The following is a 23,208-nucleotide window of genomic DNA, read 5'->3' as shown; positions in this document are numbered from 1 at the left end:
TGCCAACGGCAAGCCAGATGTCATCGCCATCTTGTAATGGCGATGTGCTTACGATGGCTTCCCACAGTGTTAGATGAGCTTCACCTCTGAAGATGAGCCTGCTAATGATGTCCTTAAGATAATGAAGTTATCTCTAAGGATGTCCTCATCTGAGGGGCTGGCCCTGAGCTCCTTCACAAGTGGGGTAAATAGCACCATGTGATACTAGAAGTTAAAAAAAAAAAAAAGAAAGCAGGTCTAGGAAGCAAGTGTATGGCTTATAGCTATCAATTTCTACATTATGAAAATCATATAAATCTTAATAGCCTAGTGTAGGCATATATTTCACAATCTACTTTAATAATGGTTCAACCTCCCCTCTAGCCTGCCATCCACCAGAGGTAGAGGCAAGAAAGGTTATAGGACACAGGGAAAGTGAACCTGTTTAGAAATAGTTCTTTGGGGGTGATTCCCATTTTCATTCTTCTCAATCCAGTCCCCTAGCAAACACCACACATAAATCAGCAACTGTAGACCAGTACACTTGGCAGACACCACACATGAATCAGCAGTGGCAGTTTAATCCAGAAGAAACCATGAGGCTTGCCAACCAGCCCAAGTCCATGGAAGCAACAGGAAGCCTCAGGAATCTCACTAGATGTTCTTTGTTGAGTTTCTATAAAGTTACCACAAGTGAAGCTCAGCAATGCAATATAAGGATAACCAATACATGTGTGTCATCATCGAAGACTAGTGAGTGTGGCACAAAGTTCCATCTCCCACTGAGGATCATATTATATGCTTTCTAAGCATCATGCATTCTTTCATGTGTCTGCTATAGCAAAACATTCTTTCACCTGTCTACCCCAGCAAAACATCATTATAATCTGAGTCTCCAAAGAAACCAGAAATTTCCACTTTATCCTAGTGATGCATTTTGGGATCAGAGAAGAAAATAATCAACCCAAATCCCCAAGCATTAGATGATGAAGCATAAGAAAGATTAGAGCAGAAAACATATGGACACTAAGAGGATGAAACCAGGATCAAAGAAATAAAGATCTCAGGATAGAACAGACAAACACACCTGAGAAACCCTGGACTTGAATCACCCAGAGAGAGAAGACAAAATAGAATGAAAGTTGGAAGGTGATATTTCAACAGAAACAAGATCCAGTGGACCCTAGGGGACATCTGACACTCATTCCAAAGGTTTGAAAATCCTGAAAGAACTGTATAGAGCACTAGACCCATGACCTTTAGGCCAACATTGATCTAAGACATTATGAAACATGGCCTGCTGTCTTCCTAGTGCTACACCCATGTTTGATGCAAAATTCGGGATGTTACAAAACATTTAACAATAACAATATAGGGAGCAAGATGGAGAGAGTAATGAAATCTCTCCAAACAACATCATAGCAATATCCATTATGAGACTCCCTGGAAGCTCATGAAAAGTTCATGTTCAGGGTGGCTTCAGCTTGGAATCCTAGGAAAATTCCACACACAAACTGTTCAACAACAAGCATGTAAGCATATTCAAGGCAGAGGCCCATGTTCAGCCACAAATGACATTTTGGGTTTTTTTTGTTTGTTTGTTTTATGTTGTTTTTTAGGAATATTCATAGACATGGGGATCTTTGTAACATGCCACTTCCAGAGACATAGTGAATCTAATTAGTGCATAGGTGCATGGTAGGTGGGTAGGTGGGGCCGTACTAAAAGGAGGGAGGACTTTTGGCACATGCAGAGGGGATTATGCAGTGTAACAGGATGGACAAAAGTGATCCAAGTTCACAATATGAATGTATAGAAGTGTCACAGAGAAACCCTTTAGTTTTCACCAAAGTAAAACATGAAAAGTTATTTTAAAAGGGCCAATTAGGCCAATTAGGAAAAATGAATTCAGAAGCACAGATTAAAGTTCAAAGCAAAAGCAGGTAGATGAATTAAAATGAAGGGAAAGAAACACTAAAACCCAATAAAGGAGAATGTCCTGATGTCTAGGTCCATGTACTGGCTGGTTTTGTGTGTCAGCTTGACACAGGCTGGAGTTATCACAGAAGGGAGCTTCAGTTGGGGAAGTGCCTCCATGAGATCCAGCTGTGGGTCATTTTCTCAGTTAGTGATCAAGGGGATAGGGCCCATTGTGGGTGGCCTCCATCCCTGGGCTGGAGGTCTTGGGCTGTATAAGAGAGCTGGCTGAGCAAGCCAGGAGGAGCAAGCCAGTAAAGAACATTCCTCCATGGCCTCTGCATCAGCTCCTGCTTCCTGACCTGCTTGAGTTCCAGTCCTGACTTCCTTTGGTGATGAACAGCCATGTGGAAGTAAGCTAAATAAACCCTTTCCTCCCCAACTTGTTTCTTGGTCATGATGTTGTGCAGGAATAGAAACCCTGACTAAGACAGTCCATGTCTATCCTAAACAATGCTGGAGTCCAGTGTGCTCTTCATCTAACAACATGTAGCTTGTCTGCAGTATAAGGACATAATCCAGCCTGAGGCAATGCCTTATGCTGACAGATATATATATAATTCTTTACAGAGATTGTATGGTGTCACAGCTGGAAATGTTCCAAAAACAGCAGAGAATGTCTCAAAGTAGGTCTGTTCCCAAGGACTCCACTCGTTCCTCTTCTGACTGTGACCAAATCTCTGACAAGAAGCAACCTCAGGAGGAAGGAGATAATATGTCTGCTGCTCTCAGGAGGTAAGTGAGGCATTGCCCTGGGAGGAGCTGGTAGCTGGTTGCATGGCTTTGTGACCCAGTCCCTCCAGCTAAGCTCTCCCACCACTGGGTTTCACTCCCTCTCAAGACAGTTCTCCTGCCAGACACCAAGTATTCAAACATATGAGATGGTGTCCTGAGTGGCTGTGCCCCAAGAAACAATCACAATCTTGGAGAGTTCATTATTTTGCCTTTGCAGAAGATCGCCTCAGTGAGGCTGGTTAATGTCCCCTCCATGAAAGAGGCTCCAGAGTCTCTCCCTTAAGTATTTAGTTACCCCTACCACTCAGAAAGGATGCTGGTGGTATGAGGGAGGGGCTGAAATATACAGGGGCCAGAAGAGAGGAGAGCAAGGGCATTGTCTAAGCAGCTGTGGGGAAAACTCTGGTTGCTGCTGGATAAGGCTTTGCAGGTATGAATGGTTGGAGGAGTGGTTCCCACAACCTTGTCAGTCACCCCTTACCTAGGCTATATGTAAGGAAACTCAATAAATTCATTGGTCTCCCCAGAGAGTGAGCTTTGGTGGAATCATGCTGAGGATCACTGGGACTGTGTCAAAGGTTGGAGGGTAGGGGTAGATGGTGCTTTATGTCTCCCCTGGGGAAGGAATTTTAGTACCCTGTGCAGAGTGAGCACTGAGCATGAGCACTGGTATTCCTGATAGGGAAAATGAAACAAATGTATGAAGGAAAGCTGCGAGAGAGGCAGGTGTTTGCAGGGGATATTTTGATATGGTGGTTTGTACCTATAGTGCTTGTGGGATCAATAACAAGGATGTAGACAGTGAAGAGAGAAGACATGTGACTAAGGTGAGGCACCCAGGTAGGACACATCAGTAGGGAAATCTCAGGATTGCGGTCTTCTTCCAGCTGGTATAGAGTGGCATGCCTGCTTGATGTGTAGGGCCCATGCCCAAAGTATAGAGAGATGCTTTGAAAAAGTCTGAAGATCTACAGCAGAAACTGAAAGCCCTGGGAGTAGGACACCAGAGGTAGAAGTGTCAGGAAGCAGCTTCAGAGGCAAGCCCTGCCATGGCTTGTGGGTATCCATCCAAGGCTGGGATGGTAGCCTGGAGGGAGAGAAAGACTACATGTGTAAGGGGGGACTGCAGCAAGAAAGGGTTAGGAGGCCAATGGAGGTTTCCTCGTTGCTCTCTGACTTGGTGGGTAATATACCCAGAGAAATGAAGGAGGTTGCCTGCCATTTTTATGGTTAGAGAATGAAAAGAGGAAGAGGACCTAGATTAGACAAGAGATGCATAGTCCCTTTGGGGACTCTACAACCTGGAATCAATGGGAAGATTTGAGTAACAATGTGGAAAGGGGTAATGTAGAAGTATACCAATGTGGATGCGGGTCCACACCAGGGCCTGGGGACCACAGAGGAGGGAAGTGATGTATTATCTCAGGTCACAGGGCCTGAGAGGACAGTGCTCAGCAGAGACTTAAGGAGTAACTGGATTTAGCAAGGACCTGAGATTTCCATGGAGCTCCAGCAGCTTTGCTCAGACTTTGGTGAGGCAGGATCTTTTTGATGTAGAAAAGGCTTTGGGGGAATCTAAGTGAGGTAGACAAGAATGTAGAAAGTGTCCACAAGGACAACCTAGTGGTAAGAAAAATGCAACACAGAGGAGGAGGGCTGCCTGCGATACTGAAAGGCAAAAGTGGCAAGATCTGTGTTGAGCTCAATTCCTAAGGAAAAATTTGCAGAAAGCCAAATTCTGGGTTGATTAACTTCTAGAAGGCTTTAAAGCTTGAGAAAAAGTTCACAAGGGCCTCCATGATAAAACAATACAGGTGTTTAATGATTTGGCTTCCAGATTTAGAGAAACAAATCTAGGGCTGGGATCCAAGCATCCCATCCCTGTGAGCTAGCTCTTAAAGTACTAGGATCAAGCCTGGACAAGAGGTGGCCGCTGCACCTCCAGACTAAGCAAGGGATCTGTCTCCTGCAAAAACTTGTGCTAGGGGTTGAGAGAATTATCCTAGACAGAGTCTCACCCAGGAAACAGATGTCATAAATAAAGAGGCCACAACTGCGGCTCCCTGACTCAAAGAGACTCAGGGAACCAGTCTGAGCAGTAGATGGACAAGACAGAGAGGGACCTCATTCACCCTATGTCCTGAGCAAGGATGAACTACATGAACCAGCCTCACCAAACTTATTGAGGGTGGGGGGCAGGTGATGGAGAGAGGCTCCACGGAAGACTTCCGGGGTATGGAAGTGGAATGGCTCAGAGAGAGAGCAACTGAGAGCTGTATAAAGCTAACAAAGTTAATGCCGTTTGTCTCTCATATAGGAAACAACTGATATTAACTGATGGACTCTTCTCATGCTGTTAGACTTTGCTCATGTCTTACTCCAGTACCTCCTTACTTGTGACTTTCTGTAGTCACCTGACTTTCTTGGAACAGGGGAACTTTCAAAGCGCTTCACCAAGATTATCTCTCAGATGTATTATTCAATGTAAGACAATAGCTCTGGACTTTGTGTTACTGTCCTGCCCATCCTCTGTATAAAGGTTAGTTACATGTGTTGAACAGAACTCAAACCGTTCAGTGTTTTACAGATTTGGAGGCTCATCTGAGACTTTTGACATCTGAGTGCTCCTGATGAAGCCAGCATAGGAACTTACTTCACAAAGAGTGCAAGAGCCAAGTTTCTGTGGAATTCTTGAGAGCATTATGGTTGGGTAAGGCACAAGTGATGCCCACTAATGTGTTTAGGGAAAGTCTGCAATGGCTGGAGCCTGTAAATGTCAAAATATCCAAAAGATAAAAACTCATGCTCTTAGAAGCTGGTTAGTTTGAAGGTGGTTAATTGAGAATTAACTAGAAGATGCTTAGCTGGGAATCCCAGTGTGAGGACCAAGTTACCTCCCTAGGAGTTGTTAACCACAGAGGCCGTAGAGGCCCCCACAGCAATAAAGGCCACAGTTGGTTTCATTCCAGAACTGAATAATTAGGTCCTGTTGCTGAATAGGTTGCATTGTTTGGTTTCCAGACTTGGAGAACAAAGCTAGGCCTGGGATCCAAGCATCCCATCCCTGTGAGTGAGCTCCTGAAGTGCCAGAAGTTGCTACTAAGAATGCTGGGGAGAATTAAAACCCAAAGTCCAAATTTGCTGTGGATCCTGCGCACATCATGATGGAAATACCAGGCGGAATGTGCCAGCTGGTACAGGAGTGGACCAAGTGGTTATAGAGAGAACCAACTTTCTGATTAGACTGAAGGCTTGCTTCACAGGGGGAAATTCATATCCCATACTGGGGATGCAGACAAAAACAGTAAAAAGGGAAGTCATGAGCTCCAGTGGAAAAGCACCTGCTATTGACTGGCTTAAAGGATGTAGCCACTAAAACAGCTTCTCCACATTGGTATTCACAGTTGTCCCGCACTACCTCCTGCCAGCAGGAACGATGCGGCACACACAGGATCCTTCTGCAGTACAAGCTTTAATGCATCTTGAGAGCGAGATCACAAGCTTCAGTTGAGGAGGACCCCGACTATCTCAAAACCCTTCCCTTATATAGAGCTCTATGCCCGCCTCAGACGTGGCGACTCATAATAGGCTATGGGACGATCAGGCCATCTGACGTGACCAAAGACACTCCGCCGCGGATACAGGGGATTTACAGGCACACGCGCACAAGGCATTTTTATGCCAACGGCAAGCCGGATGTCATCGCCATCTTGTAATGGCGATGTGCTTACGACATGGCTTCCCACATCCAGTCATGAGTTACCACTACAGTCTGTGTCTGCTGGGATATTTTTCCATTTCCTGGTTTGTGTTCTTTTCCTCACTTGTGTTTTGTAGTAGGAGTCACCATCCACATGACTCAACAACTGCCACATTCTGGAATGGAGGGAAGAGCAGAAAGACATGAGGATGTGTTCCGTTGCTGGAGTGGGAGGAACAGACACACATCTGTATCACCCTATCCCCAGCTCAGGGGCCATTGCGGAAGAGGGGGCAGAAAGAATGTAAGAGCCAGAGGATGGGGTGGACTGTGTCATGGGTGACTGTCCTCCCAGACAAGCAAATGACATCTGAGGGAGGCTGTATCTGAGGCTGCATGAAAAGACCATCCCAGTGAGGGCTGCTGAAGAAGCCCCACCCCAGCAGATGTTCACCAAGGTATCCAGCTACTCCCTATCACCTAGCAAGGCTGCATGTGGCATTAGGGAAGAGCTAAAGTATATAAGACCAGGGAAGAGGAGTTTTAGCAACTTATGGTGTGAGATCTTCCACACTCAAACCTTAAGGGGAACACTTTAACTTGAAGACAGACTCAGAAAGCTTTGTGCTTCTCTTAAGATGTCCTTGTCCATGTTTTCTCTCAAGAGTGATGTGGCAGGAGGGGAGGACACTTAAAATGGAATTAACTTTTAGGTTAACAGAAAGACAAGGGAAGCAGTAGCATGGGGTAGATGATTATGGTGCACACCATAATGCAACCCTATTCATCAAAACACAATCCCTACTTTGCACAGTTAATGTATACTGGTTTATTCCTTTTAAAACTTCTGTTGATATACATTAACTGTGCAAAGTAAAGGATGTCAAAGAAAATTGAATTATGATCTCCCATTTTTCTATTCTTTGACACAGAAGCCAATGATTCGGCATCATCCGAACAGAGACAAACACAATAGCCAAGGCATTAATCTGAGCTTAGTGGTTTGTGACATCAGAGACAGGCATGCACTTTGTCCTGACAACAGCATCTTTTACATAAAATGTGGAGGTAGAGGCAACAAGAAATGAACTTGAAAATAAGTGATTACTAGAGAATTATCAAGGTCAATCCCTACCACATAAAAACAGCACCACTGGCACCTTCACATAGACACCATGGTGGAAGATTCTGGGGGTGTAGGCATGGGGCACACCACACACCTGCCAACAGGGGAGCCCATGCATCATTCCTGGAACTGACAGCAAAGGGGTGCGCAGGACCAGGAGGCCACTAAGACACTAAGGAATTGTCTTTAGCCCATTTAGGGCACAACCTGTAACAGAACAGACACACGGGATCAAGAGTACTGAGTTAGGGAGGACAGAGACTGCTCACATTGTGACATGAGCTAGGTGACCCATGTCCTGGTGGACAAGCCACTTGATTCTCATTGAGTTTCCCACTACCTGGGGCCTAAGGTGTTCTGTGCACTAAAGCAGTGTTCTGCTTACCCATCAGCTCTGGCAGTGGGTCATCTGGATGCAACTTGGACAGGGTCAATCTTTGGGGAAACTACCAGAGACCCCTGTTGTCCATTAGAAACAGTCATGTGGGACAGTTGAACGCTTGTGTTTCTCCCAGGGCTTCAGTCCAACTGGCTAAGATGGGTACAACCTTATTGCCTGGGGGTTATATGGCAGATGAGTGCCATGCTACATGGTGTTTCTAAGGACTACCAGCATGTTCTGCAAAATGAGTGCCCTGGTCATTGATAACAAGGTTGGGTAGCTGTGCATCACATGAATTGCTCACAGCTTTAGAAGGTCAACATCGAGTAGCTCCCTCACTAAGGAAAGCAGCCAGTGACTGTGTCTACATGCACATGCATGTCCTTTTCTGTTTCATAAAAGAGAACATCTAACAATCCCATACTTGTATTGCTGCTCATGTAGGTCACATGACAGGGCAAAAGGTAGAAATATACCTGTCACTGGGTTGTAACCACCACAGAGTCACGATATTTTAAGGGCAATATCTCTGCCCAGTTATCCCTGCTTTACCCCCATTTTAGCACTTCCAATAAAACTTTCTACATATCCACAGCACCGTGTCTGCTACTGCTAGGTCAGGGTTGTCATTTCTTGTGCCTCAGTAAAGCCATCTCCAACTTTCAAGCAGGCAGGATACTTATGTACCAACATACTATCTAGTGACCATGACCACACAAATTGCTAGTGTGGTTGCTCAGACAGATTATTGTTATCTATTATAGATTATCCTCCAGTAGAGAACATGATTCTCTTGCCACACACGTAGGCCTCAGTGCCCTGTCCACTTGTAAAACCATTCAGCAGCCATGTTTCATAAGATACAGGAAATTATGCAGTCAAAGCCCCACCCTCATATTGCTGACTTCCTGTGCCAGACCTCTCAAGGCAAATTGTAATGCAGAAATGTACAAGACACTTGGGTTTCCTGCTTGAGTCTTCTGTTTATCAGATAATGTCAGATATGTGCTTCCTTCCCTCATGCCTCAGACGTTTCAGAGGTCACCTGAGACGGTGAGGCATTTGCATAGATTAAATGACCCCAACAGCAGCCAAAAGAGGACCAATAAGCTGTGATGCCTTGGTGGTGTAGATCCACATGCCACTAATACAGAGCAGACTGAGGCAGAGTGGCCCATCTATGCTCTAAGACCCTTATCAAATTTCTCATCAGAAACCCTAGATCTCAAAAGACAGTGGTTGATTCATTACAAATTATCCTGAAAATCTTGTCAGGCCATATTAGACAAGTATTCTTAATTCTTGGGAAACGGTGCCATGCCACCTTGCCACAAATGCCTTGTTTTGGGGTCATTTATAAGCCTCAAAAATTGATTTCTTGTGTTGAAGATGGTTGATTCAAGACTGAGAAACCAAGAGATGTAAGGTGGGAAGAGGGCTGCTTTTTTTTCTACCTTATATTGTTGTCACATGGTCTTGCATAGGACTGAACTCAGTTCTTACAGCTGTTTCCTTAGTGCAGTGTCTTCTCTCATGGCTGCATGAATGCCCAGGCCTTGCCGCCTCCTGAAGGACCCCACCTCTTAGTACTCTTACATTGAAGCTAAAGTTTCCACAGTGTTGGAGGGAAGCAGACTCAGCCCTGAGAGCACACAAACTACAGCTGGTCACCACTAGCATACCCTGCCTGAGCAAATCCTTCAGGTTCAACTGGCACATGACAGTTATCAGAGAAGATGCTATTGGGAGGATGAGACAGAGGAATCAGCACTTTAATGTCATACTTATATAATATGAAAAGAAAGTTCAAAGTGAGTAGATTTGTCTTCTCCATGATCTACATTACTAATGTGTCAAAAATTGTTACTCTTTGTTATTGTATGCACATGTGTAACCCAGCAGCTGGGGACACTGAGGTTGAAGAGGTGTCTTGCATGTTCCTGAAGCACTGCTATAGCTTACTCTAGACAGCTGTCACTTTTGCATTTAAATGGAATCCTCATAGGAACCACAGAGAAGCAGCCCTACAATGTACACTAGCAAACTCCCTGGGGAGATAATGAGAAATCAAGAGAGGGGCTTTGTTAGCAAACATTCAAGTATCACAAGGAAGTAAAACTTTTCTACACATCACTGCACTTAAGCTTAAGGTATGAATTCGGGAGGGGGGGTTGAATAGGATTTTTATGCCAACCAGAGGCAGCCTGTATGTGTCACTCTGAGATGAGTGGCAGATTCTGGGGTACAGTACCCACAATCACCCTTGACCAGTTCTATTCTCATCTGCCTGCCCCCAACCTCCCCTTTCTCTGTGTATGTGTTTCATCTGTGTGTGCATGTTCGTGTGCAGTTTCTCATGAAGGCCAAAGGTCAACCTCAGATGCCCCCTCCTATAGGTGTCCACTTTGGTTTTTGAGAAATGTCTCCCACCAGTTCTTGAGTTCACCAGTTCAGCTACTCTTTTCTGTGCCTCTCCAGAATAGGGATAACCACAGTATGCTACTGTACCCAACTTTGTATGTGGGTGCCAGGACTAGAACTTTTTGGTCTTCATGCATTTCCAGCAACAAATACTGAGTCATCTCCCAAGCACTGCCCCCAAATTCTAGTGTCTTAATCTACAGAATGTGCACCATGGTGGTTAAGTCTCTTGGCATTGCCATGGGCTGCCTGTCAACTGTGCAACTCCCTGGAAGGCCATGTCTGAAAGTCCCTGTCCAGAGGTCAAGAGGGGCCTGGCCATCTGAATATGGATGAATATGGATGAAAAGTACTAAGAAAATCCTGCCTAGTGATCAGACTGTCACCAGACTAGTGGAGTTTCAGCTCCTGATCTCTTTCTTACTAAGACTGGTCCTTTCTGAGGCATCACGGTGTCTCTATCCCATTTCTTTCTTTGGGAGTTGCAGGTGAATTCCCCTTGTCACTTCGCATCTTGGGATGGCACTGCTCCTGTTTCTGACTCCTTTTCTCTGTATCCAAATCCACCCCTACCCAGAAGGACCCTGGTCATTGGCTTAGGGTCCCCTCTGCTTGCCTTCAATTAACAAAATCCACAGCAACCATTAGTCCAGATAAGATCTCATCGGTACCTGAACTTGGGGCTCAACTTCAAAGTTGGGGAATGGGCTGTGGACTTAGCTCAGTTGCAGAGTGTTTGTCTGCATGCACTCCTGAGTTCTCTGCAGCACATAAATTGGGCAGAGTGGCCCACACAAGAAAAAAGATGCTTTGACGCTAAGTTTACCATCTCTGTCACCATGACACAAATGTGCAACTAGAAGAATGAAAGAGATGAGTTTATAACAGCTTGGCTGATCTCAAGGAACTCTGACAATAAAAATCTCTAAATATCACAACTGAGTGACTAAAACCAGGGTATGACTAAGCAGAGAGGCAGAGATTCCAAAGGTTATCCATGTGAGCAAGGTCTGAGAGGGAGGGCAGGAAGGTTTTGTATTTTATTTAATGCTTAAAGGTTCTTATAGTTGGGGAGTTGTGTTAAGTAGGTCATGATGCCTATAAAAAATAATTAAGCCACTGAACTAAATCTGTCAAGTATAAAGGAGAAAAGTAATTCATTATAAAAGATAAAATCAATCATAATTTGTAAATTATAGTACATTCTTCAGTGATCAAACTGAAATATTATAATAAACTTTTAAGTTTGGTGCCCCAGCCACAAGGTTTCTAGTATTTTAATGGAAGGCAAGAGAATTGCTGATAGCTATTTGACAGAGAATCAGTAAGCAAATACATCAAACAAATGATATAGTAAAATTAACATCAAGCAGGCAAGCTTGATTTAATGGGCACATACAAACTTCTGTGACAGCAGAAAAAACTACCACCTAACACACATGAACTGTCTACAAGAACTGAATCCAGGTTGGTCTAAAAATTGTCATGTAAAACAAAACTTTGTATTACATTTATTTGCTGTCTGCACGTGTGCATGAGCAGGGACCCATGTGTGCAAGACAGAGGACAACTTGTGGCAGTCAGTTCTCTGCCTCCTCATATGGGCTCCAAGGATCAAACTCCAAGCCTCAGCTGTGGCAGCAAGGTTAACAAAATGTGTGTGTCAGAGAAGCCCTCCCAGGTATCAGCCCCAAGGCTCTGGGCCATGCCACTAAGGGGACTGACTTCAATCCTCACACTTAGGAACCTGAAGCAGGAGGAGTGTTTTGACCTGGAGGCCAACTTGACTACAGAGTGAGACATTATGATAAAAAAAAATGAAAACACAGTGACAGAAACCAGTCAAAGCAGTCATGTCCTAACTGGCTGACAGGGCTCCTAGTCACTGATCCCATGTCACTGTAGTTATAGATGTGTTCTTCCCAGAAGCATCTAGAAGGGGTCCTGTTAGATTTTATTGTCAATTTGATACAATGAAGAGTCACTTGGGAAAAGGGAGTCTCAGATGAGGGACGGCCCAGATCAGATTGGCCTGTGGCCATCTCTCTTGGGAATCATTTAGATTGACGGTGTGAGTGGTGCATATACAGCTCTTTACGAATGCTGCTATCTATGAAGGACAGACCAAACTAAAAGTTGCATGGACAGAAGTTACACATGTACTTCTGTGAATTCCCACATTCACTCTCTGCCTATATATAAACACATGCTTGTATCCACAATCACACGTATATATCCATGAAACTTGTTATTGATGAAGCTTTTTATTATCCTAATGTTTCACAGTTATATATGATGAAACAAAAACAATGATTTAAAAAACCATGAGCTAGTTTCCTCTCTTAAAAAAATCGATAACTTCTGAGGTATACATTTTCTAAAGACACCTGAAACAAAACCATGAAAAAACAAAGATCATGATGGCTAATTTTTTTGTGTCTGGGCATGTGTGGGCTGTGGCCAACTAGAGCACTGTGTGTGCCTGGGACTGGAGCTGAATACAGTAGACCATATACCTGATGTATGGGCCCCTTCCAGATCATTTGTGTTTGCAAATGAGACATCGCCTCTTCCTTTCTGTGTGAATAAGATTTTCAGAGGATTCCACTTGCTGACGTTTGTTGACATATCCACTCAGCAGAAATGTGGAGCAGAAAGCTCCATAATGACTAAGCTTGCCTGCCTTTTTTCCCAGCGTGTGCAGGACCTTGCTTGCTCTTTGTGAATTTTGAACTCAATTCCAGCATCCTTCTGCCCTTCCCAATCACAGTCAAAGTCATGATAGCTCCTTTCTGGAAGTTCTGCAGGGAATTCTGCATTCTGGATGAGGATGTGTGTGTGGCACAAGGTGAACTCTTCACAGTCTGAAGCCAACCACCTACTCTTCAGCAGACACATCTAATGAGAAGACAATGAAATTCAACCACAATTTTGCAGGACCTTTCACTAGAATGAACAAAAATCATAATTACTGCAGCTCAAAATGTAGATATCACACATTAGAAAAACAGTCATTTCTGAAACATGAAGTGTTAACTAATGATATTTTTCTTCTTCATACCCTCTGCCTAGTTGGTATCTGTGCCTGTGTACAGGTGTCCGAGTTTACATTTGTGTTCCAGGGCACATACATGTGCTTGGTCTTATGTGAGTAGGGCAGAGGTCAGCATCAAGTCACTTTCTCTGTCACTCTTTACCTTATATTTGAGACAGTCTGTACTTGAAGCTAGAGCCTGACAATTAGTCTACACCATCTGCACAGGGAGTTCCAAGGTCTGCCTGCTTCCATCTCCCCAGAGGTGGGATGATAGGCACACTGCCCTGCCAGGCTTCTCTGTGGTCGCTGGGGGTCTAACTCAGGTCCATCTGCTTGTTTTACAAGAATGCTGACTACAGCACTATCTCCCTGTGACAGGAGAAGCAGATTTGGGTGGTGAAACTCTCATTAGATTTCTCAAGCCCAACAAAGGCCACAAAGAGCAGATTGTTCACACTCTGACTAGTCAATGTCCTGGTGCAAATACAAGAAGCAGGAGAGGCTGGTGGCAGAGACTGGCCTCTGTGGAGTTCATGGGACTCCCGAGAGCCTGTGCATTCAGATATTAAACAATCCCTGTTATGGTGAGCAGCTAGGGGGACCAGGGAAACTGGCAGGGAAAGTTATCTCTTGACTTGTGCTGATATCAGAAGTGTAGAACTGAAGACTGAAAGGGAGCCAGTAAGCAACCATGCCTTATGCTTACAAAGGCCCCAAGGCACACGGGACTTGGTGCTCTGGATGCACTGACGAGAAGAGGTCTGGATGATTGGGATGGTGTTCCTAATGGCTCCTGTGAGCTTGTCCTACAGGGACTGAGTCACTTCATATTGCCTCAGCCTTTCTAGTGAGGAGGGATGGGCAGTTTTATTGTTCCAGTTCTCTGTTTCCACGGTACTCAGCCTGATTCCTTCCATCCCATGTCCAGGCTCAGGGGCCAGGCTGTGAGAAGCTTTCAGGGTTTGCTTAAAAGTCTTTCCCAACCCAAGCAGCTCAGAGACAGAGCACTCCCCAACAATATGAACAAAGTATCTCACTTTGGCATACTGAATCTGGGAGAGTCTTGGGCTGGGAGTCCCATTGAACGTCCTACTTGTTTAAACCTGGGTGAGGCATAGTGCAAACTGACCTGTAGGTAACAGTGACATTAAGCTCACTATTTGGGCTTTGAGAACCAAATTCGGGTTCTCTATGACAGCAGCACCACACAAGAAAGGATCTTCAGGAAAGAAAACCAGACTCAAGAGGCTTCTCACACCATCCTGTGCTAGTCATGAAGGGGAAGTCTGAGCTTCTTCAAAGAGGTTTTCTGGCAACATCTGCGAAGGATGAGAGACAAGGGTGACATTTCTCTTCTGGTAAAATGCAGAGTCCAAGGATGTGTTTGCAACCTTCAGCACCCACTATGATGCTTGCCAAGGGGGGCATGCTTCCAAGACCAGAGATAATATGTAAAAAGGGTCCAGGCCCTATCGGGAACTGGTGTTACTATTGTCACTATCCACAGTGAGTCTTTGGCTTCTTTCTAAGCTCCAAGGCTCTGGGGAAAGAGACCCAGGAAACCACATGTCAAGTTCCTCATTAAAAGGACCATGGTGCCCACCTCTCCTATCACTGCCACCAGGACCAGGCAGGCTGCTAGGCAGAGGCAACTTTAGCTACAGGTAGCAAGGTCTGGCTGAGCAGCTGTAAGAAAGGAAGAACATTCCAGACAAATGGATAGCCTGGCACAAAGTCCCATGTTTCCTAGGACTTGAGGCTGCAGCCTCTGCAGAGAACAGCATGTTCATTTTCACTGGTGGTCAGAGACTAAAGAGAGGGAAGAACAAGGCCTGTCTCCTTCCTTTGTGACCTCTACTGGGTGGAAACACCAAGCAGGGCCTCTCACTCTAAGGTTGGGCGTGGCCTAGCTGGACCTCCTCTTTTTCCTGGTAGCAGGCTCTGGGGTCAGATGGTCAGAAATGGCCCCCTACCAATATGTCACCCTGGAGCCTCTGTCCTCCCATTTCCTACCTCCCTTATGCCTGTCCAGGTGAGACAGAGCAAAGAGAGTTTTAATGCTAAACACATCAAATAGAGCCAGCAGAGCTGAAACCCAAGAGGAAGGCTGGCAAGTGTCTAGAGCTGACAAGAGAACTCCTAAACCCAGCCTGGGGCCATAGAAGACATCACGACTAGGGCTAAAGGCCTGGTTCAGACATGGCACAGTTCCTCAAGAACAAGCTCCTCTGTCTCTAGTATGAAGAACAAGAGCTTCCTCCATCTTGAGGGGGAAGTCTGTGGGCTGCAGTGGAACTGTGAGTCTGAATATCCTGATACCCAGAGGAAGCCAGGAAATGCATTGGCTCCCACCAGCCAGGTGTGGAAGATATAGACAAGCAACTGGTGAACACCCCTTCCCTCTCCCTAACTCTCTGCTCTCCAGTAGAAAACCAAAGCGATGCATGGACAATATCCAGGGAAGTCAGTACCACATGCACACAACTCTGTGTGTGCCCTAACAATGTGTGCTCCATCACCAAACGTGCTGCCATGGCTGGATGGACTTCATCCCTAGACACCTGGCCTTCTCTTCACTTAGGATGGCCGGGCACAAGATGAACACCAATCAGTCATCACAAGAAAGCATTTTCAGAGCTGTGTCGATATCCCTACAAGGCAGGTTAAGGAAGGAAGAGATGAGGTGTGAAGGCCTGACTGCCACAAACTCACATTCTGCAGCAAATGATTCTGGGCATACCTTAAATATAGGGAAGCATGGCCATAACAAAGCAACTCAATTTTCCTTGAGAGTGCCTCATAAACCACAATCAGATAGACAGTCTCTCTTCCTCTACCCTCACCTCACTCCCTCTCCACTCCCCTCCACTACCTATTGATTATTTCCCCTAACTTATTTCCAAGAGGGCAACATAATCTACCACCTTCCCAGCCCTGGTTTCATTACCATGAAGTAGAAGTGGAGGTCTGCCCCAGTGAACACCCACACCCAAAACTTCTCTGACCACACAAGCAAGATGATCTGTGCCTCTGCCTTGTTTCCCATGTGGGGCCAACACTGACTCACATGGTCAGTGTTGAAAGTATGATATCATGCAGTGGCTGGAGAGTGACATGACAGCCAGCATTCATGCCATATAGCTGGGAACATGATCTGGTTACTCCCCTGAGAATATCCCAGTATGCCAAAAAGGTCTGGGGCCAGAGGGTCAGAGTGGACAGCCTGCTACCAAGCACAACAGACCAAACCCCAAAGCAAGTCAGTGGCGCCTTCCCCTCTGGGCCAGGGCATCCTGCATAAGCCACTTTCCTTTTATTCACTTGGACTGGTGTTATGTCAAGCCACTTTCCTTTTATTTACTTGTCATAGTGTTATGTTCTGTAGGCTTCAGAAACCTATCTTTTACCACAAGCAGTTACTTAGTGGACTCAAAATTACCTAAGTACATAATCTCCACAGGTTATCCCCCTGTGTTCCTGGTCAGCTGGTAGGTCCCTACAGCTACAGAGTTACAGCCTACCAAGGTGGTACCCAGGAGAGCACTGCAGACACCATACCAGCAGGCGTCCACTCAGCATTACTGGCTACCATCTGCGGCTCCATGGTTCTTTCTAAACCTGACCCCTAAGATGGATACTGGTTATAAAGTAGTCCCACGGATGCCTGTAGAGACAGTGCTGAGCCTTGGTCCTAGAAAGGTCTACCTACCTTGGCACAGTGAACCAAAACAATCCCAAAGTGCAGTCAAATATGTGTTGAGGAATCGTGTCTGTGGGACCCTGGGATACGAAGAGTCATCACCAGAGGAGGCCTGAAGGAAGGAGGTTGCAAAGACAAAGACAGATATTGGCAGAGCAGGCCAGTGCCAGAGCAGACAGGATAATGATGGGTCTCCACTGATGGATGTGGCTTCCCTTCTCTCCTGCTATACTGTGCCTCAGCAACCCAGGACAGGAACAGATTTCCAAGCCAATAGCATACACGTGTGCCTTGGCACATGCTAGGACCCACCAATCAGGGCCTCTTCTCATGGTAGGCCATAGTCTGCACTCTCCAACTCCACTGTTCAGGGAAGTTTGGTCCTTTTGTCCCGCTTCCTGCCTCAGCCCATCATCCATCCCCTTCTCCTCACCTCTGTGACAGGAGTTTCCTCAGGGTAGGCTCTACTCCTGCCCCTGTTCCCTTCAATTCCTCCCCTTTTCCAATCTCCCTTCTCCCACCAGACTCATGCCCCACAGGAACTGTGAGAGAGAAGAATGGAGGGGGTGCAGGGATGGGGCTGGTGAGGAGCCTGAGACCTGTGTACCTGTCAGTCTTGCTTCCAGGGTAGATGTTCTGCAGGAGCTGGGGAGGTAGGCCTTCATTAGGCAAACATCACATGACACCTCCTATCTGTTCAGCCAGCAGTGCCAGGCTGAGCAAGCGGGGAGCTGACAGAGGAGATCTAATGGAGGAGAATGGCTATGGGAGCCTGTGCCCTGGGTGTATGGGCACACAGCACCCTGACGCTCTGGCCTGGCTCCCTTCAGTGGCTGTCCATCTGCACCAGGTCTTCTCTACTTCACCACTTCAAAGAAGACACACGAAAAGGCCTCTGTTAGTCGTGTTGATATAGACAGTGCTTAGTGCTAAGCCACCTTGCTGTAACCGAGTCCTGAACTTGACTCCTCCCCTTCTGAACCTTTGCCTCCTTTGCAAAACTCTCCTTCCTCCCTCCCATCCTCTAGTCACTGTGCTCTGCTATCTACATCTGGTTCAACATTCCAAGAATCTACATGAGAGGGAGACTGTAAACTTGTTCCTTCTAAAAAGATAGACACCTTAAGTCTTGTACACCATAAATTAGTATAATTTGTCATTTGCAAGGGACATCAAAAAGCATTAAAATAAAATGTAGACATGCATTTTGATGCCCTAAACTAGTGGTCCCCATTCCCGTCTCCTTTCTTTGCAGCTCCTTACAAGTATTCATGGCTCACCTTTGGATGAGCAGACAGCAGCAAGGTGTTGTAAATATTCAAATAATTCACCTTCTCATTCCCCTTCAGCCATTCCCCCCTAGCCATTTTGGAGCCAGAGTCTATAGGTTCAACCTGGAGCTGGTCACTGGGTGTGGCTGGCCCTGTTGATGGTTTCACAGGGCACAAGCTCTTGTTCTCTTCATTTAGCCCTATGGTTGTTGCATCCTAGGCTGACTCTGGTGGGGACTGCTCATCAGGTAGAGTACCACCCAAAGTCACATCAACTTCAATATCCTCCAAACATTCACAGCTTCACTTTCCTTGTCTGTGATACCTACATGGGGCATGCCATGCCTTCTGCAGCCCTTCTTCATTCATTCATCATCCTTATGCAGGTGATTCTTCTCAGGTAATAAAGAAGTTCACTTTCTTCTTCAAGGGCAGGTAAGGAAAGGGGCCCTGAAGCACGGGTATTTAAATAGGGCCTCACAGTCAGGAGATAGCTATCCCCACAGGTCAACTGATGTTTCAATATATTGAATTTAGCTCATTTTGTAACCTATGTTTTACATATAGCATGAATTCCTACAGACTATACACCCAATCATACACATGGTCTTCAAAATTATTTCTTTAGAGACAATTGATACATGTTCTTGGATGTGGCACAGCCATGTGTGTTCCACTAGATGACCTACTATTATATACCATGGGGATGGGAGGACCATGAGCAATCTTGCAATAATAACTTGGCTGGTTTTGGACAAGTGACAAGTAAGATGATACATTGTGGTGGTGATGAGCTGGTGCATGCCTGAAAGAGTTGTTTCTAAGTATGGGAAGTGATCTGCGAGCATGACACTAAGAAGGACGTCCAAGTTCTGTGTCAAATGTAAGGCCATTACACTGTTTTCCTGTCAAGGTATCTGGGGTCAGGTAGAGCAGGGGACCACACATCTTCCCCATCTGTCCCTTTGTGAGTTTAGCTGCCATAACAAAGTCACAAAGCTTTGGATTTCCTGCTACATCCACTAGAATGTTTTCTAATTTGATATTCTGGTAGACATGTTCCTCTGGTGGAGGAAGTGAACAACTGACATAACCTGCTGGAAAATCTATTACGCCTCCTCCTAAATGCAGGCCAGCTCCCCCAGGTACCTCTCCAGTTCTTCTCCCCAGCACATACTTCATTATCATATAAGTGGTTAAGGGTGTATCAACCATGTGAAAGAATCTGATGATCTTCCAATGATTTAATGAGTTCTACCTCAGAGGTGATGTCATACAAGTTTGTTGCTTTTCTCCAGGTCAGTTACTTGTTTATGAGTGGGAACATGGCATGCAAGTTTCACCTCCTTGAATGCACCACAGCTCAGGGACAGTAAGATTTTGGAACCATTTTGAAGAATGCCCTCTTCATTCAGCTAGCCATGACACTTGCTCCATCTCACCACTCTATTATGGGAAAGCACCACACAATGCTAGGAAGAAATGCAAAGCATGTTAGAAGTTTATAGATATGAATTATACATCATAAAATCTGAGAGACCCCAAACAACCTAATGATGTACCTCACATCCTAGGAAAATAAGAACAATTCAAACTCCAAAGCACAGAAAAGAACAGAGATGGGACACTCAATGGATAACACAGAAACAGAAAAAGGCTTTAAAAAAGAGGATATTCACAAGAACAAATGAAATTGGCAAACTCTTACCCAAATTAAGCAAAATATATAAGGCACAATCAAATTAGAGATAAAAGGTGATTTTTACAACAGACTCACCCACATTGCAGGGGATCATTAATATTTTGAGATTTTTATACACCATTAAGTTAGAAAACATGAAATTGCTAGACTTATGTAAATACTGAAATAATATAAAATAAAAACACTTCAACAGGTCAATAGTAAGTAACAATATTGACCTAATAATAAAAATAGCTTACAACAAAGAGGAACCCAGAAATCCTGGATTCACTGAAACTACCAGACCTTAGAGAAAGAAAGAACACCATTAGTCCTGAGATGAAGGAAGAACACCTCCTTATCAGTCACAAGGCTAGTATTATCCAACTCCCAAGACCAAAATAAGGACAAAAAAGTATAGTTAATTTCCTTGATGAACATAGATGTGAATATCATTAATGAGAATGCTTGATACTTCATATCCAATTCAACTTACTAAAACCTTCCTTCAGCATTAAGATGGCTCCACCCAGGAATACAAGAGTAAGTACATGTATTCAAATTGACCAGCCCATAGCTTACAAACAGATTTTGCAAGTGAATGGGTCCCTTGCTCAGCCACAATGAGGAGTGAACTATTGCTGTTTTGAGTAAAGTAGATAGATCTAGAGATAATTTTACATGAAGCAGCCCAATTCCACCAATGTGTAATATTTCTGTTTTGCCTCCTATGGACCATGAGCAGAGAGAGAGAGAGCTGTAGTTTAGTAAAAAAGGAGAGTATCAGTCACAGATATATGGGTGGGGGAAGTGAACTAGAGCAGAAGACATGATCACAGTGTAGTAGAGGCATATACGGGAATGTTATAATGAAATCCCTTGTAGATAAGATATATTAAAAGGTGTTTTAAAATAAGAAAAAAAAAGCAAAAAAACAAATTGAGTTTTAAAAGTAGAATGGGTAATAATTAATGAATAAAGAAAATTTAGGAACAAATTAACCCTAAAACAAGAGCCAAAGATATAAATATAAAAATCAACCACCAAAACTAAAATGAGAAAGCAAAACCAACAAGCTGGGAAACAGACTGTCTGTCAAGAGCCAGCAGATGGGAGAAGACCTAATCTGTCAGAACTGACATTACTATCCGATGCCTCTGTGGCCAACCAACAGCAGATCTGCAGTGCAAGGACAAGACCCAGCCGAGGTGATGCCTATGTGGACTGGTGCCCAGCATTCCTCACGGTGCCTTCTTGTAAGGTCACCCCAAGAAATGCACTAATCATGACTTGGCACAACTGGCAATGGTTTTCATCATGTTCTGAGTCACAACCACTGTAATGGTTACTTTCCTCATGGCTGTGACCAAATCTCTGTCAGGAGACAACCAAAGGGAGGAAGACTTTACTTGGACTTGGGCTTTTAAGAGACACAAAAGTCATGGGGGTGAGAGTATCCTGCCGTTTGGGCAGCTTTGTTGATAGGTGCCTGGTGACATTATTACATTGGCAGCTCTCCATCCCCCAGTGGTACAGTTCTTCCAGATAAGGTCCACAAATAGGAACCCAAATAGGTTCCCCAGCTTCCCGGAATAGTACCAGCTACTGGACAGCAAGCGCTCAAACACATGAGAGAGTGTGGGCAGAAGGAAAAATGTCACCCACAATCTTGAGCATCTGAACACTCGGACAGCTGATGGTGGTAATGTTTGGTGGTTAACTGACACAGCTTTGGTAGGTACATCACCGGGGGCAGACATTTAGATTGAAAAGCCTCATCTACTTGCATGAGATTGGGAATGGAAAAGCTCTCGCCTTCTTGCTCCTGCTGCCATGACTTCCATGCTTCTGCTACACTATCATGGACTCTTATTCCTCTGGAAAAATATGCTGTGTTAACATTCTTCCTTAAGTTGTCTTTGGTTGCGATCTTTAATCACAACAGGAAAGTAACTGCCCCAACCATATTGTTCAGAGTCCAAAGCTGGTTTGTTTTTGCTTTTGTTTTTGTTTTGTTTTGTTTTTTTGCCACACAATATCCAGGTTCCTCTCTACTATCCAGAGAAATAAGGATCCCTGTCATGTAGCCTCAGGAGGCTCTGTCCTACTATCTGTCTCTCACTAACTTGCTTTTTCTCCCTTGCTTCAAAATAACCTAATCAAAAAATTGGGTACAGAACTAAATAAAGAATTCTTAACTGAGGAATATTTAATAGTTGAGAAACACTTTTTTTAAAAAAAAAATGTGCAGCACCCAGAGAAATGCAAATCAAAACAATTCTTAGATCCCACCTTACACCCATTACAATGGCTAAGATCAAAATCTCAAGGGACAGCACATGCTAGCAATGATGTGGAGCCAGAGGAACACTCCTCCATTGTTGGTAGAAGTGCAAACTTGTTCAATCACTCTGGAAATCAATCTGGTGGTTTCTCAGAAAACTGGGAATAGTTCTACCTCAAGACCTACTCTCCTGCGCATATACCCAAAAGATGCTCCATCATACCAAAAGGACACTGAACTATGTTCATAGAAGCTTTATTCATAATAGCCAGAAACTGGAACAATGCAGATGACCCTCAACCAAAGAACGGATAAAGAAAATATAGTACAACTATTAAAAACAAGGGCATTAAGAATTTTGCAGGCAAATAGATGGAACTAGAAAATATCTCAGTGAGGTAACCCAGACCCATAAGGACATGCATGGTATGTACTCATTTATACATGGATATTAGCCATAAAGTATAGGATATCCATGCTACACTCCACAGACCCAATGAAGCTAAACAAGAAAGGCCTAAGTTAGGATGTTGGAATCTCACTTAGAAGGGGAAATAAAGTAGTCATAGAAGGTAGATGGAGGGAGGGAACTGGGCGCAAGAGGGGATAGAAAGGGGGTTGGGGAGGGTTCAGGATCAGGTGTTGGGAAAGACAAGGCCAGAGGGCCAGGGGAAGGATGGGAATCAGTGCTTGGTTGGGTGGAGTGGGGTGGGGGCATCTCTAGAATGTGCCAGAGACCTGGAATTGGGATGCTCCTGGGACTCTATGGGGGTGACTCTAGTTGAGGCTCCTAGAGATGGCTCAGTGGTTAAGAGCACTGACTGCTCTTCCAGAGGTCCTGAGTTCAATTCTCAGCAACCACATAATGGCTTACAACCATTTGTAATGGGATCCAATGTCCTCTTCTGGTGTGTC

General features: G+C 44.8%; 1 protein-coding gene and 1 long non-coding RNA gene across 16 annotated transcripts in view; one reads left to right on the top strand and one right to left on the bottom strand.

Annotated features, from left to right (window-relative positions):
* The first annotated feature begins 2,529 nt into the window (after positions 1–2,529).
* Positions 2,530–11,577, top strand: LOC116081848. Its single transcript, XR_004115038.1, has 2 exons — positions 2,530–2,691; positions 5,009–11,577. It is a non-coding gene; the product is annotated as an uncharacterized LOC116081848 (long non-coding RNA).
* Positions 11,578–12,568: 991 nt separating this feature from the next.
* LOC116081844 (serine/threonine-protein kinase par-1-like) overlaps positions 12,569–23,208 on the bottom strand; it is a 56,509-nt gene continuing 45,869 nt past the window's right edge. For 9 of the 15 annotated variants that reach the window (XR_004115035.1, XM_031358549.1, XM_031358546.1 and 6 more), the window contains 4 exons: positions 17,665–19,800; positions 17,067–17,169; positions 14,487–14,676; positions 12,569–13,266 (listed from right to left, as the gene is read on the bottom strand). The gene's annotated coding sequence lies outside the window, so the exon portion shown is untranslated. The remainder of the gene's footprint in view (positions 13,267–14,486; positions 14,677–17,066; positions 17,170–17,664; positions 19,801–23,208) is intronic. The other 6 variants (XM_031358547.1, XM_031358552.1, XM_031358554.1 and 3 more) reach the window with 6 other exon arrangements.

The sequence above is a fragment of the Mastomys coucha genome, unplaced genomic scaffold (assembly GCF_008632895.1).
Source record: "Mastomys coucha isolate ucsf_1 unplaced genomic scaffold, UCSF_Mcou_1 pScaffold7, whole genome shotgun sequence".
NCBI lineage: Eukaryota > Metazoa > Chordata > Mammalia > Rodentia > Muridae > Mastomys > Mastomys coucha.
This window is presented reverse-complemented; position numbering and strand designations above follow the sequence as displayed.